The sequence below is a fragment of the Aulostomus chinensis genome, chromosome 13, assembly GCF_037954235.1.
Source record: "Aulostomus chinensis isolate RoL2024-O1b breed Wild chromosome 13, RoL_Achi_v1.0, whole genome shotgun sequence".
Taxonomy (NCBI): domain Eukaryota; kingdom Metazoa; phylum Chordata; class Actinopteri; order Syngnathiformes; family Aulostomidae; genus Aulostomus; species Aulostomus chinensis.
This window is the reverse complement of record NC_141332.1, coordinates 173,104-188,203: the sequence shown is the minus strand read 5'-3', so window position 1 is coordinate 188,203 and position 15,100 is coordinate 173,104. Positions and strand designations below refer to the sequence as shown.

General features: G+C 38.9%; 1 pseudogene; it reads left to right on the top strand.

Annotated features, from left to right (window-relative positions):
* The first annotated feature begins 5,114 nt into the window (after positions 1–5,114).
* LOC147250431 (uncharacterized) lies at positions 5,115–14,689 on the top strand (annotated as a pseudogene).
* The last annotated feature ends 411 nt before the right edge of the window (positions 14,690–15,100 follow it).

Below are 15,100 nucleotides of genomic sequence, written 5' to 3'. Positions count from 1 at the left end.
ATCCTTCCCAACAGACTGGTGGACGTACTGGGGGACTTGGGATTCCCACACAACACCTGCATGTGGATTAAGAGCTTCCTGTCCGGACGCAGCCAGAGAGTGAGAGTGGGTCGTCACACATCCACCTCCCTCAGCCTCAGTACTGGCTCCCCACAGGGTTGTGTGCTGAGCCCGCTGCTTTACACCCTCTACACACACAACTGCACCCCCGTCCACCACAGCAACACCTTGGTCAAGTTTGCTGACGACACCACAATAGTAGGGCTCATCTCCAAAGGGAATGAGTCTGCCTACAGGGACGAGGTGGTGCAGCTGTCAGAGTGGTGCAGAGAGAACAACTTGCTTCTGAACACATCGAAGACCCAGGAACTGGTCATAGACTTCAGGAGGAACAGGTCAGACATTGCACATCTGATCATAAATGGGGAGTGTGTGGAGAGAGTGGCCTCTTTCCGTTTCCTGGGAGTTCACATTGAGGAGGGCTTGACTTGGGGCATGAACACCTCTGAGCTGCTCAAGAAGGCCCAACAGAGACTGTACTTCCTGAGGGTGCTCAGGGGGAACAACATCACTCAGAGACTGCTGGTGACCTTCTGTCGGTGCTCCATTGAGAGCATACTGACGTACTGTATATGTGTGTGGTACACAAGCTGCACAGCAGAACAGAGGAAAAAGCTCCAGAGGGTCATTAACACCGCACAGAAGATTGTTGGGTGCCCCCTTCCCCCCCTGGATGAGCTGTACAGATCCCGCTCATCCAAAAAAGACACAGAACATTATAAAGGACACTCCCCCCCCCCCCCCCCCCCCCCCCTGTTGCCGTCAGGCAGACGGTACAGATCAATCAAGACAAGGACCAGCAGACTCAGGAATAGCTTCTACCCCACTGCGGTAGTCGCACTAAACGCTGCTATGTAAATGTAATAAGGGTCCTGTGCAATACCAGTCCTTTTAGCTCTTTAGGTTTTTATGTTTTATGTTATTATGCTTTTAGTTCTCTTAGCTCTTTTTAGTTTTTATGATTGTTGCACTGATTGGTCGGCACTTTTAATTTCGTTGTACATGTTACAATGACCAAATAAAGATCTATCTATCTATCTATCTATCTATCTATCTATCTATCTATCTATCTATCTATCTATCTAGTCAGGTTAAGTGCCTTTAAGTGAACAATTGAGTCTTAAATTGTCTCTTAAAAGTAGAAAGGGACTCAGCAGAACACACAGAGTTCGGTAGTTCGTTCCACCATTTGGGAACAACAGAAGAAAAGAGTCTGGCAAGAGATTTGGAGCAGCCCTGGGCTGGAAGCACCAGGCGTCTTTCGCATGCAGAGCGTAGTGGGCGAGAAGGAGAGTAGACCTGGATCAGGGATTCCAGGTAGGCTGGAGCTGTTCTTGTGATTGTTTTGTAAGCCAAGAGAAGCGCCTTGAATTTGATCCTGGCTGCCACTGGAAGCCAGTGAAGAGAAACCAGCAGCGGGGTGACATGTGCCCTGTTGGGCTGGTTGAAGACCAGACAATGCATTCTGCATTCTGGATCATCTGCAGAGGCTTGAATGAGCATGCAGGGAGGCCTACCAGAAGAGAGTTGCAGTAGTCAATGCGTGAGATGACAAGAGCCTGAACCAGAAGCTGTGTGGTCTGTTGGGTCAGGAAGGGTTTGATCTTCCTGATGTTGTAGAGGGCATAATGGCAAGACCGAGAAAATGAGGCCACATGAACCTTAAAGGTCAGCTGGTCATCAATCATGACACCCAGGTTTCTGGCTGAGTTTGTGGGCACAAGTAGGCTCGAGTCAAGTTGGAGTACCTTCAGGCTCAGGCCCAAGTTACCTTCATCAGTTCTGCCAAATCATTCACAAGGAATGGTATCATTGGCTGATCTGTCTGGTATACAGTGAGGAAGGGCTGAAGGTCCTGATGACAGACATGTAGAAGTAAAGTTTTGCCATGATGAGAGGATCTTTCTGTGCCGCCTCAAGGGTGTCAAAAAATGAGGTCCCTGGATTTGGTAGCCACTTGGTCCTGACTGCATCCATGTACATGGTCACTGAAGGCCACACCTCTAAAGCCCTCTCCACAGCTGGTAGGTTCTCAAGCCACCGGTGGCCACAGAATGCCAGTGGAAATTGTGTGGTTTTGGTAAGAACCGTGAAATCCTCCCTCCTTGCAGGTGTATCATGGAAGAGTGCATGCATGGCCCTCAGAACCTTGTCCAGTTGCCACATGACAAAGCCACCTTTGCAAGCATTATGTAAGGTGTGGAGACCACAGCTTCCTACCACAATCAGTTGAGCGCCCCCATACTGTTCTGCCTGTTCTTGCTGCAGTAGCTCCAGGAACTTCCAGTTCACGTTTGGTCCATCCATGGAGACTGACAACAGCTTAAGCCTAGCCAGGTCCTTGGCTAGCTAGCTATAAGGGTAGGGCTTCCGGGTTCTTCAAATATATTTATCAATGTTTTTAACCCCGATTTAATCAGTTTTAATTGTAGCCTTGGATCTCTCTTTTAAAATTACCCACATGTATTGTGAAATACCTACTTATGAATTCCCCTTTATCTTAACTTTTTAATAAAAGATGTTTAAACCTACCTGTGTATATGAATTTCAGAGAATAAACAGTTTTCTCCCTTTAAGGTAAGTATCAGATTAGAAAAGAACTACACAACACCAAGTTTTAAGAAAAATAATTCTCAGTTATTTACTTAATGAAAAATGTTTAAGACAATAATAAATGACATGTAATAGGAATGATTTTAAACCTCCAACACAAATGTTCCTGTTTCCCAGAAAATACTAATTGAACATAGTCTCCCTCCTTAAGCGGACATAAAAAAATAACATTCACAAAACACAATAACACACCAGTAACCCTTAATGGTTACTTCAAAAATCACCTTAATACTGTGGGCCCACAAACACCTCAAGGCACTATGCTAAAGCCGGCAATTAAAATTACTACAACTAAATGGTACCGTAGCAGGCCTGATGTGATGCTTGGGTTCGTAGAGGCCCAAAACTTAGTGACCGCTTCACTCTTCAGCAAACAAAATGAATGGATAGTACCTGAATCTATGTGTCCGTCTCGTTCTCTGGCATTCACAGGGGCGCGCTCGACCTCCGATTAGCTATCCCACATGGACTCCGTCTCTCTCTCCTCCACAATGCCAGCGATGCACAAGTGAAAGTCCTTGGGGCTCTTCGCTCTTCTGGGTCTCTTCTCTGTCTCCAGGTTGAAAACAGCACTAAAACCCTCAAGTGGTTCAATTGAGGGAGTTAAACTTCAACTAGAAAAAGTCCGACCAGTGGTAATGAACTGGCGCGGGTCCATACTTCAAAGTGGCGAAGCATTAGCATTAGCATTAGCCTTAGCAGCAGCACAAACGAAACAGTCCGTGAACTTCGTGCAGAAATCCTTCCCTTTTCTCCCCAGGCAGTCCGTCACTCTCCTCTATGGCTGTTGTGCAAACAACCACAAATGACATATTTAACCTTGGTGTGTACACTCTTGCTAAAACTCCGAAAAACTCGGAGTCTCATTCACTCTTTCGGCATCACTCATCTCTTGTCCCCCCGAAACACACCTTGGAACTCAAGTTCGTCCAGTTGCCATTTCCCCCATAAAGGCTGATTATGATTTTTTACAAACACACAACTTGTAAATAAAATAATGAACATTCAATAATTTTTAAACTGCTTTTATCAACATTTTATTCTTAATATTTAAACACTATTTTAATGAATTACAACTCTTTTTATCTCACTATTTATTACTTTTAAAACTAAACTACCCTACAAGTTTTATTTATTATAACCAGGTTACATGCACATAAAAGGTTTACAGTTTATAACAGAAACGTATTCTTTATTCTTTTTTGAGGTGAGAAGTTGCAGTTCTGTATTAGAGAGACAAAGTTTACAAAACAGGTCTCCTAGAGGTTTGCAAAAAGAAGATGTGTATATGCATTTGTGTGGGCGGTGGGGCTTGCAAATATGTTCAACTACAAAAGGGGGGCCCCACGAAAAAAGTTTGGGAACCACTGCCTTAGTCAAACCTGAAGACCATAAACAACACTTGTACAATATAATGTGATCCAATACAACAGCCATAACTTCTACCTCTACAAATATAATAATGTTCAGTTTTGATTGACACTTTCAGAAATAAATATTAACTTTAATTTAATTGATTAATTATTACTGATGTTATTATTTGCAGTGCTGTTGAAATGGACTGTATAAAATTGAAAGTTTTGGTCACCACGTTTACATACATGAGTTCGGGAGAATGATGTTTCAAATTTTCTGCTTCTATAACCTCTGTTTGATGCCTACTTCCTTTGAAATGGCGTAGTAAATCCTGGGCTGTTCCATGTCCCATGAACTGCGACCCTGTATATCTTGACTGGATGTGATCTTTGCACCAGTAGCGGACATGCAGATCCAGTTGTTTTGTTTTTGTGTTCTGGTTGAGGCTCTCATCAAACATTAAAACAATTGTGTCCTTGTTAGCATCCGCAACTAGCTAATCCAAACTTGTTGATGTAGGCTGTCTTGGTGGGCCCACATGCAAACAAGTGGGCAATATCAGAATCTGGGAACATTGCACGGAATAAGTCTCCAACTCCCTCATTTGACTTGAATGATTGGTGTTTAGTCATGGTGTTCAGCGACCACAGTACCTCTGCTTTCAGAGTAGGCGTACAGCAAACATTGTCTGAAGACGTGGTGCTGCGGTCCGAGTTGTTCATATCGGGGCCGGGGGTGGGGGTGGCGGAGGCATGGTGGAGACAATGGTAGAACAGAACTGGGAAATACCTGGCGTCTGTTGGCAGCTTGATTCTGAGGCTTTATGTTTCGCGCTGTGCATGTGTGACTCCACTGCCTTGACTCCCATTGTGCCGAGTTTGAAACATTTCTTGCACAAAATACAGTGTGCCTTGTACACGTTGCCTGGCACCGCTTTCAGCCATGAAGAAAAATGTTGGTTGGACAGCCAATTTTCGTTGAATTTACACTTTCCCATGTGGTCCAAAGTGAACGTCTCTGTCCGAACGAAGTTGCTACATGAGTTGCTAGGTTGCCACAGGTGCTCCCGGGTTGCTCCACGAACGATGCACTGCTCTGAAAGTCCGGGCTGCAACCCCATCACTGTTGGTTCTGCTACTGTGATCGCGCGATGTTACGGCGAGATTCATTCGTAATTGATTTAAAAAAATAAATAAATGAATGTTACCATTTTTTTTTTAGATTGGAGACTAATTACAACCATAAAATAATACATCACCAGTTCACATTTTTAAGACTTTTGAAAGATGTATTTAAGACATTTTAATGCCAATTAAGGCCTTGTTTTTAGATTTGTGAATTTAATGCCTTTTAAGACTTTTTAAGGATCCGTGAGAACCCTATTTTACAAATAAATTACTTCTAAATAAAATTTTAAAATGATTGAATGAATGATGCTGTGCATCACTTTTACTTAAAAACTTACATTATCTTAAATATATTTGATGTTGGGAAAAAGGCCAAAATTACAGTGTTCCAATTCACAATGGTTAGGATAGTTCCTGAAAACCCCAAGGTCGAAAATAGGACTGTTCAACAGAAACAGGACACCTTGAGATGTAAATACTTTATCCATTTATTTTTTTCATTTCCATGGTGGACTATGCAAGTAATGATAAAGCTTCTAAAGTTAAACTTGACGTTCCTTTGTACAGTGCTCTGAGTGTTCCCTGTAGACATTGTCCCAGTGCATCATGGAATAGCATGAATAGCTCAGGTTGTAGTCAGAGTATATGACTGCATAATGATAATTTCTGTTATCACCTAAAATTCCATGATGAAAATAAAACAATAGTTTAGTCTGAAATACTTGTTCAGCTTTGTTGAACTGTCCTCTAATTACTAATTGTACATGATGTATTGATGTTGAAACTAGGACTGAAACATTTTGGAAAATGATCTAATTGCAATTTTTTTTCATATAATACTGAAATTGCAATGTAATATGCAATTATTTCTTATTGTCCTCATCTTATGTACTTTTCAACGTAAAGGAGCAATGATTCATTCTATGCTTTAAGCAAAACGATTAGATTAAATACGTTATAATAATAAGTTAGTGATAATTAATTTAGATTAAATAAGGGTTGAAAAATTTTTAAAATAAAAAGTGTTTTTGTTTGTTTTAATGTCAAATGTTTATTATTTTGAATTGTTTTGCAAATTAGATATAAACTGTTGCATTGAAGGGAATGATAACTTCAGATTACTCTCATATTCAAACAAAAAATTAAAAAAGGGTTTTTGAGCGCTATACTAAAAATATGCCACTAGAATGATTGAATGATATGTGCAAAAAAAAAATTGTGAACCTGTATTTTGACACAAATTTCATGTCAAAGTAAGATTGCAACTTCTGCGATTTGAAAATTTTCAGCAGGCCATATTGTGATTTATTGTCATTTGGGATTAATTGCCCTGCCCTAGTTGAAACTGGTTAATAACATACCTTTTTGTTTTTCAACAGGCTACTGAACCTGAAGAAAAAGTGATCAACGGTGTGCCTATTGCCATCCTTTCTGTCTTTGAAGATGATAGTGTACTGAATATGTTGGACACAACTATTGTGTTGGAAAGGGCAATCGTGCTTCAGGACATCCCAGACATCTCCACAGCCTTTGCCTATCTCTTTGGCCTTTCGTATGCCATAAACATTGACAATCCAAAGAAGATGATGTACACCTTTGACGCAATTCAGACCAAATTTTTTTCAGCTTGGATCCAGATACTCACAGTGCACAAGGTTGCTTAAAACAAAGCTACTGGCTTAAACGGCATTCAGCATGCGCTACACACCCAAAAGACTGAAATGCAGATCAAGAAACAACCACTGAAAATTTGAAGGACACAGGAAAGGATTTAAAAAATGACAGTGAGACGGAATGACTGACAGAAAAGATTCTCAGGTAATCATCGTCATCGTTTTAGAAATGTTTCAGTTGTTCTTGCTTGTTTTAAAATGTTTTGTGAATGTCAACTTTTTCATTGTGAGTGTAACCCACTAATAGGGGGTGAATGAATAGGTTCGGAAAGAGCTCATTTGTCATGGACCTGAATAACCAAACCATAAACAACACGGACCACACATGAATTGCAAAAGTAACTCTTTTCATGAGTATTTTGTAGCACAAGTTTACAACATTTATATAAACAGTAATATGAAAAATAATAAAGAAAATAAAATGGCGCCTTTAGTTTTGTGTGTTTTATCCAAATGTTCATCTAATCAATCCATGTTTAGTGTTCCTTTAGTAATCACTGGTGTGTGACAGTCTTGGACAGGGTGATTAGAGCTAGGTGTGTAGCGATCCTGCCAACTGTGTTAGTCCTACCACCATTGGAGTGAATGATGAAGAATCAATGGCCTTTCTCTATGATCTGTGGGGAGCTCGCCATCTATGCATCTCAGAAGAATCTCGAATCATTCCATCCATGCTCTGGTCTTCTTCAACAGACTGGAGGTTCTATGATGACTGGGGTCTCCAAAAGACTTGACCTGTTTAATTTAATAAACAGGAGCTTTAAGTAAACAATCTAATTGTTGTACAACATTAAACTAAAGCATAACGACACCTTTAACTTCAGGCTTTGTATTACACTAAAGCTCAATTACTTCACAGTTAGAAATCAAGTGTTCATTCATGAATCATTGGATGATAATTCAAAACAATAGCAATTTCAATTTAAATCATGAGAATATATTCATCACAAGTTTCATTAATAAATATCATGAAATTACCCTTTAACTGAAAAATAAGTAAATCCTTTAACTTTACAATTTGTATAAAAAATAATTTATTACCTTTTTTAATTCAGTATTAGCAAAACAAATCCTTTAAACATTCCCTCGGATCACACATATTGTATTGACACAATTGACTGATCAACATAAACATGAACAATGTGCTGCCTGTAGTCACATGTACTAAAATAACACAATGCTTATCAACTAATAAATGTGCAGTTTAGTGTTTTAAGTGCACAGACTAAAGTGCTAGATCAATGAATATTCACAGAAACAAGATTAATGCAACAGTTCACCACAATATATTTTCATATACTTAACCCGTTCAGCATGAGCAGCAGCAGCAACTAAGAGATCTAAACCACCGAAACTATCACTCTCACGATGCGTTTTTTTCCAGTGCTGAGCGGCGTCAGGGACTCTCAGCTCTCATGAGATGAAAAACAGTTTGTCTGTGTAACTGCGATCACAGTGCTGAACTGTAAACATAGAAACTAGTTGAAGCTAACAGTAACTTTAATGAGTTGCAGTAGTTTTGCTACAATTAATATCTTCCCACTTCTGCTTAGTGATTGCTACCTTTTTGCTGTTACGGCTGGAGTCAAAAGGAAGTGGAGAAGTACTGCATAAAGACTTACTTCCAACAACATAGGCTGAACGTGCACGCTGATTGGCTACTAAGTGGCTAGCTGCCTTTTGTTTGGTTAGTGGTGAACTAGGTGCTGTTTTCAGTGTGGTTGAACAACATGTTGCATTCAAGTAGCAGTCTTGGTTGAAGAGTGACAGAGGTACTGAAATGGACGGCTATGAAATGACATATAAAAATAGAGAAAACAAGAGCGCAGGTGGTGTGGCTTTATATGTAGCCTAAAACCTAAACTATAGTGTGATAGAAAAATTGACAACAGTGGTGGACAATATGTTGGAATGTGTCACAATAGAAATCCTAATGGAAAAAACTAAAAATATCAGAGTGAGCTGTCTGTATAGAACACCGAGCTCAAATATGGATATATTTAAGGAATGGGTAGAAGTAAATTTCACCGATACAAATCAAAAAGTCATGTATATCTGTGGAGACACCAACATTGATCTTCTAAAAATACACAAACATAAAAAGACTGAAGAATTTATCAATACCCTGTACAGTCTCAGCTTATATCCCAAAATCACCAGACCCACCCGAATTACTGCCCAAGGAGCATCATGAATTGACAACATATACACAAATGTAATAACAAACAACTCTGTGAGTGGGGTATTAATAAATGACATCAGTGACCACTTACCAATTTTCACAATCAACCACTGTAGCATAAAAAAAAAAACATCAGGACAATGGTCCACATTACAGATGGACTAGAACTGAAGAGACAATGGAGTCATTAAAAAATGATCTCATTGCACATGACTGGGATCTAATCTACAAAGAAAAGGATGTTGATAAAGCCTATGATGAATTTACATGAATTTTTAGATTATTATATGATAAAAACTGCCCAATCAATCTGTTCTATAGAAATTGTAAACAAAACAACAATCAATGGAACACAAAAGGTTTACGAAATGCCTGCAAGAAGAAAAATACATTATATAGAGAATTTCTTAAACGGAGAACGAAAGAAGCTGAAGATAAATACAAGAAATATAAAAATAAACCAACCAATATTATGAGAATATGTAAAAAGGAATATTATGACAAAATACTAGAGATTAACAAAATAATATTAAAGGGATATGGAAAATTCTAAATACTGTTACTAAGAACAAGCCCAGACATAATGAGTATCCAAAGGACTTTACTGAAAATGAAAAATGGATAAATAATATGTATGAAGTAGTAAAGAAATTCAATAATTTCTTTCCAAAGGTTGGACCAAACCTCGCAGCAGAAATACCTGATACAATACCAGCAAACACAGCTGAGAATCTTATAGACTCAAATCCCAGTTCAATGTTTTTAAAAGCCATTGAAGAGGATGAAATTATTGACATTGTCAACAAATTTAAAAATAAAACTTCAACGGACTTTGATGAAATCGACATGAAGATAGTGAAAAGAATAATTGGGGGGATATCTAAACCACTCACACACATCTGCAACTTATCATTCAAAAACGGTCAAGTTCCAAATAGAATGAAAATAGCAAAAATCATACCTACGTTCAAAGATGGTGACAATTCCCACTTCACAAACTACAGACCTGTCTCTCTTCTTCCACAATTCTCAAAAATTCTAGAAAAAGTATTTAAGAACAAATTGTGCAACTTTATAGATAAACACAATCTACTTTCCGATAGTCAGTATGGTTTCTGTTCCTACAGATCAACCTCATTAGCTTTAATAGAACTCACTGAAACAATAACTAATTCCATGGATGAAAAGAAATTTACTGTTGGAGTGTTCATAGATTTAAAAAAAACCTTCGACACAATTAATCACGATATATTTGAAAAAATAAATTAGATCGATATGGAATAGAGTTCTGTCCGGCTCATATACAGGGGATATTTTTTGAAAGAGAGGGAGGTTATAACCTCAGGGGCCAGTCTAATTTTAAAATCATAAATAGACGCACAACCCTGAAGAGCTTCTGCATGTCAACCTATGGAGTTAAACTTTGGAACAGCCTGAGCATGGATCTAAAACAAAGTCAAAACATATCACAATTCAAAAATAAATATAAAGAAACGTTTTTCACAAATTACAGGTGTGAATAAACCATATGTCCATCTAGACTCATAAATGTATAAATAAATTGATGTATATAATATATGTATAGTGGGTAACAGTCGGTATAAGAATCTGAGAAATATTATATTTATATTGATAATAGTGTATAATATCTATAGTACATATATAGCCGCTCTGCTGTAAACTAGAGACGGGGTAGGACCACATAAGTTTTACTTCTTCCTACTCCTTTTCAAGCATGACAATTAATGTTCTAATGTTGTTTTTTATCCTTTCTGTTCTGTTTTATTGATGTTTAATTTGAATTTTATTTTGTGTTTTATCTATTTTCTTACTATTGTTATTATATGCTCAAAATAAAGATTTCAAAATAAAAAAAAATCAAGTGCAAATGTTGTTTTCAAGTGCAACTCAGAAAAAAACATTAAAGATATTTTTAACATATAAAACAACTAATGAAACATTAATTTCCTTTTTAGGTTAGTCAACCAGGTTTTACACCTGGGTTACATGAGTCATTTTACACACACAGGCCTCTTGTCGAGTAGATGTTGTGTGGGTTTTGGCGCATCAATGTTTAAGAGCCATTAAGATATTATTGTTCCTATCATATACATAAGCTGTGTGGCTCAAGTTCATTCAGTATGAACAACAATGTACCTGCAGTATTTTTCCTGAAGAATGCAATTCCTCTGTGGCATACTCTGATTATTTAAAGTAAAAATGATTTGTAGAATGTAGGTTTGACTTGGGTAATATTCTAGTATATGCAGGCATATTGCTTTCGTTCTAAGCACAAAGGCTTCTTTTGTCAAATAGGCTTTTGGATTTTGACTGATCAAAGTTCAGATATTAGTATAACAAGTAGTGTGTGTGTTCATGTAGTTTTCAAAGCTAAAATCCTTTTTGTATAATTTTGTCAACACAAACAGAAATGAGGAGACAGACAGACATAAAAATAGGACAACAGATCTACAAATTTGTGTAAAAAAAGGGAACTGCAGTCACTGGCACATACAGAGTGAAAACAAAAACAAATGCATAGTGAGACAGGGCAGCAGAGGCACAGACAGACTGAGTGACACACAGGTTGACAGGCAACTGATTTCCAGCATGTAATGTTTTTTGCTAACTTGTGTAAACATGTTCAAATGTTGTATTGTTCTGTCTTATTCAGATTTGGTCAATTTAAATGTACAAACACCTTTTATTTTAAAGATGTGGTTATTACCCATCCAAGTTCAGAGTCTGTAAAATAATGCACATGTTGGTTTTTCAAGCTTGGGTACCTTTGAGTAACTCTTAACTTTGAAAATTACACAGTGCACTCATCTTGTTACTATTTGAGTTTTAGTAAATGCTGCTAAGATTTTTATTTTGATTTTAACTGTTGTGAAAGAGATATTGAAGATGTACTTTTCTTGTTATTAATTTTCTCTTTTAATGAGTGCTGCAGTGATTTTCATTTTTTTCATTTGAATTGTGATGAAGAAGAAAAATCTGTTGTTTATTTCTTGCATTTTGTTTCCATGTTCAACACAACAAAGTTTTTGCCAAGTAAATACATTTTGTATGACTCAATAAATCTATATTGAAGGTGGAAATGCATGGTGGTAGAGCCAGATTTTGTGGTTGGCCTCACTAGAATTTACAATGGAACAGACACACTGTATTTTGTTATTCAACAAGAAAATCTTTATTTATTTCAGGCAAAATATGTACCATTAAAGAAAGATAATCAATGTTGGCCTAAAGAGAATTTTAAGTGGTGCATATACATAGTTTTACATTTATTCAGTAGGAATATATTAATTCTGTCAAGGGAGAAAACTATGTCATTAAAACAAGACATTTATTGTTGGCTCAACAAGAAAATCATGAATAGGAAAACAAAAAGACTTATGTTGACAGAACTTTTGTTTCAACTAGAAAATTCTACTTTTGTCAACAACTCATGAACAAGTTGAGAAAACCCAAAAATCTATTGCACTGAGTTGCCTTGATATTTTGAGCTTTCTGAGCTTTAATTTTTTAACATTGTGAAAAATAAATAGCAACATTTTCAATTTTCTAACTGGTGCTTGTTTCCATATTCACTTCAACACAACTTTCCAAACTCGTACTGTTATGATGTTGCCCTCCATCCATCCATCAGTCCATTCTCTACACCGCCCTACCCTACCCATTGAGGGTCATGGGGGGGGGGGGGGGGGGGGGCTGTCTGGCGCCTATCCCAGCTGACATTGGGCAAGAGGTGAGGTACACCCTGGACAGGTAGCCAGTCTTTTGCAGGGCCATTAGGAGCAGTTGAGGACTTAGTACCTTACTCAAGGATACTTTGGCATGGTCACCGGGGGACATGAGATTCAAACCAGCTGAATCAGACTCCGTATGAGTCTACTGTAAATGTGCATGTACAATAACAACAGCTACAAAATGTGTAAGCCTGTGCTCATTTGTTTACTTGGAGAAAGTTTGGAGAAGCTTTTGAGAAGCAAAATTTCCTATCATTCAGATAAGGACACAATGTTATGTTTATACTGGACACCCGGTAGAAATTTGCAGTAATCAAAACCGGATTATGGACATAATTTGTCATAGAGGAAAACATGACAACCCAGGAGATATGTTGTTCTTCTCTGTAATGTGATTGACAAGTACGAGTGAAATACTGGAGTAAACAAATAAGGCAACTTGTTATTTTGCAGTCTTTTATCAGCCTGGTTGTAAAAATATACATTCTATACACATGTAAGTGGGACAACTTGCAGAATCGGTGGCTGCCAAATACTTTTTTGCCTCACTGTAAGTAGTGAGGGGAACAGGTGTGTGAAATGAGTGAGAGAGTGATTGGACAGGTGAGGTGTATCCAGTGGAAGAGGCAATCAGTACACCAGTGACGCCGAATGCTGGAGCAATAATGAGGAGGGTGAGAAACCCCCCCACCCCCCGGCACGTTTCTAGCCGCCAATGGGATGCCACTAACTGTGGGACGACCTCATCTATGAGGAGCAGGCCGGTCTAGGTGGGTCCTGTGGAATCCTGTGATGAAGTGATGGTCCAAGATGTCATGTGCTGGAAATCAGCTCCTCTTCTCAGGAGCGTACCCCTCCCAGTCTACAAGGTACTGGATGCTGCACCTGTTGTGCCTGGAGTCAAGAAGGGTTCACACCTGATAGGCGGGGGTGCCATCAATATCCTGGGCTGAAGGAGGGTTCTCGAATGGGACTGTGTAGTGGAACTATAGTTTGTTTGAGTTAAATAGCCTAATTTCAGTTAATTTTTAGCACTCCCTCAAAATTAGTCATGTACAGATATTAGCCTGTCCATTTGTCGCCACCCAGTGGTCATTTGTGGTACGTTCACTGTTGGTCTCGAAATCGTACTAGCATCAGACTGGAGATTGTGTGTGCAGTTCAGCGTCTTGTTTATGGCTATGTTTGGAGGCTATATGTTTGTAAGTACATGCTGATACAGTTTTTTGTTTTCTAAGAATGTCCGAATTATAGCAGAGTGCTTATGTTAATGTTTCGTAAAGATATGATTATTTTTACATTGCCTGTCAGAGTTTGCTAAGTAGCTAGCTTGCAAGTTGCTTTGTGGAGGTTTAGCTACCTACAATAGTGTCTATAGTTAATCTGATACAGCCTAGCTGTGCTCTTTTGAGTGTTTGAATTATGTTTAATTTTCATTTGAATTATATGGATATATGGATGGATATGATAATGATTATATTTCATTTGTATGTTTCATTACAGGTTTACCAAAAAAAAGGAAAGTTGAGAATGGATTCAATCACACTGTTAAAAATGGAAAACTAAGTATTCAGAAAACATCTTAAAAATTTCCAAGCTACAGTTTTCATTGGATCATCTCACATGTTAGCTATCTGTCTAGTTTGACCACACAATACGTCAAGTGAGGACAGAATAGACTGCATCAGCTAGAGGACCTGGGACCACTGGCCAGAGGAGAGAAACATGAAAGATAGGTGCGATACGGTAATAAGGTGGAAGCTATAGTCTATATGACACCTGGTTGGTTATCTGCAGGATCTTAACCAGTCCAATGAACCACAGGCTCAATTTGCAGCAGGGCAAACAAAGGCGAAGATCCTGGGTCGAGAGCCAGACACCCTGGTCAGTAGTTGGGGGCCTCTCAGCGACTGTGATCTGCGTTGATCTTCTAGTGGCAAAACATCCACCGGATCCGAACATGAGTCGCTGCCCAGGCTTGCTCAGCTTGCCGGATCCAGTCATTGGTCTGGTTGGAGGGGAGGTCAATATCCAAGGGCACACTGGAACGGGGTAAGACAAGTTGAATCATTTCGAAAACAGGAATTCAGCCCAGTTCCACTGTCGTGATTGATAGTGAGCTTGAAGGACCCTGCTCAGCTCCTGAATGGTGGGCTCATTACACCTGCACCTCCCCATTCAACTCAGGGTGACATCCTGAGATGAGGCTCACTGTGACTCCCAGCTGAGAGAGAAATGCTCATCAAACACGGGATGTGAATTGCAGCCCCCGATCTGACAGGATGTCCTCTGGTAGGCCATAATCCCAGAACACATAAGTAAAGAGCGCCTCAACAA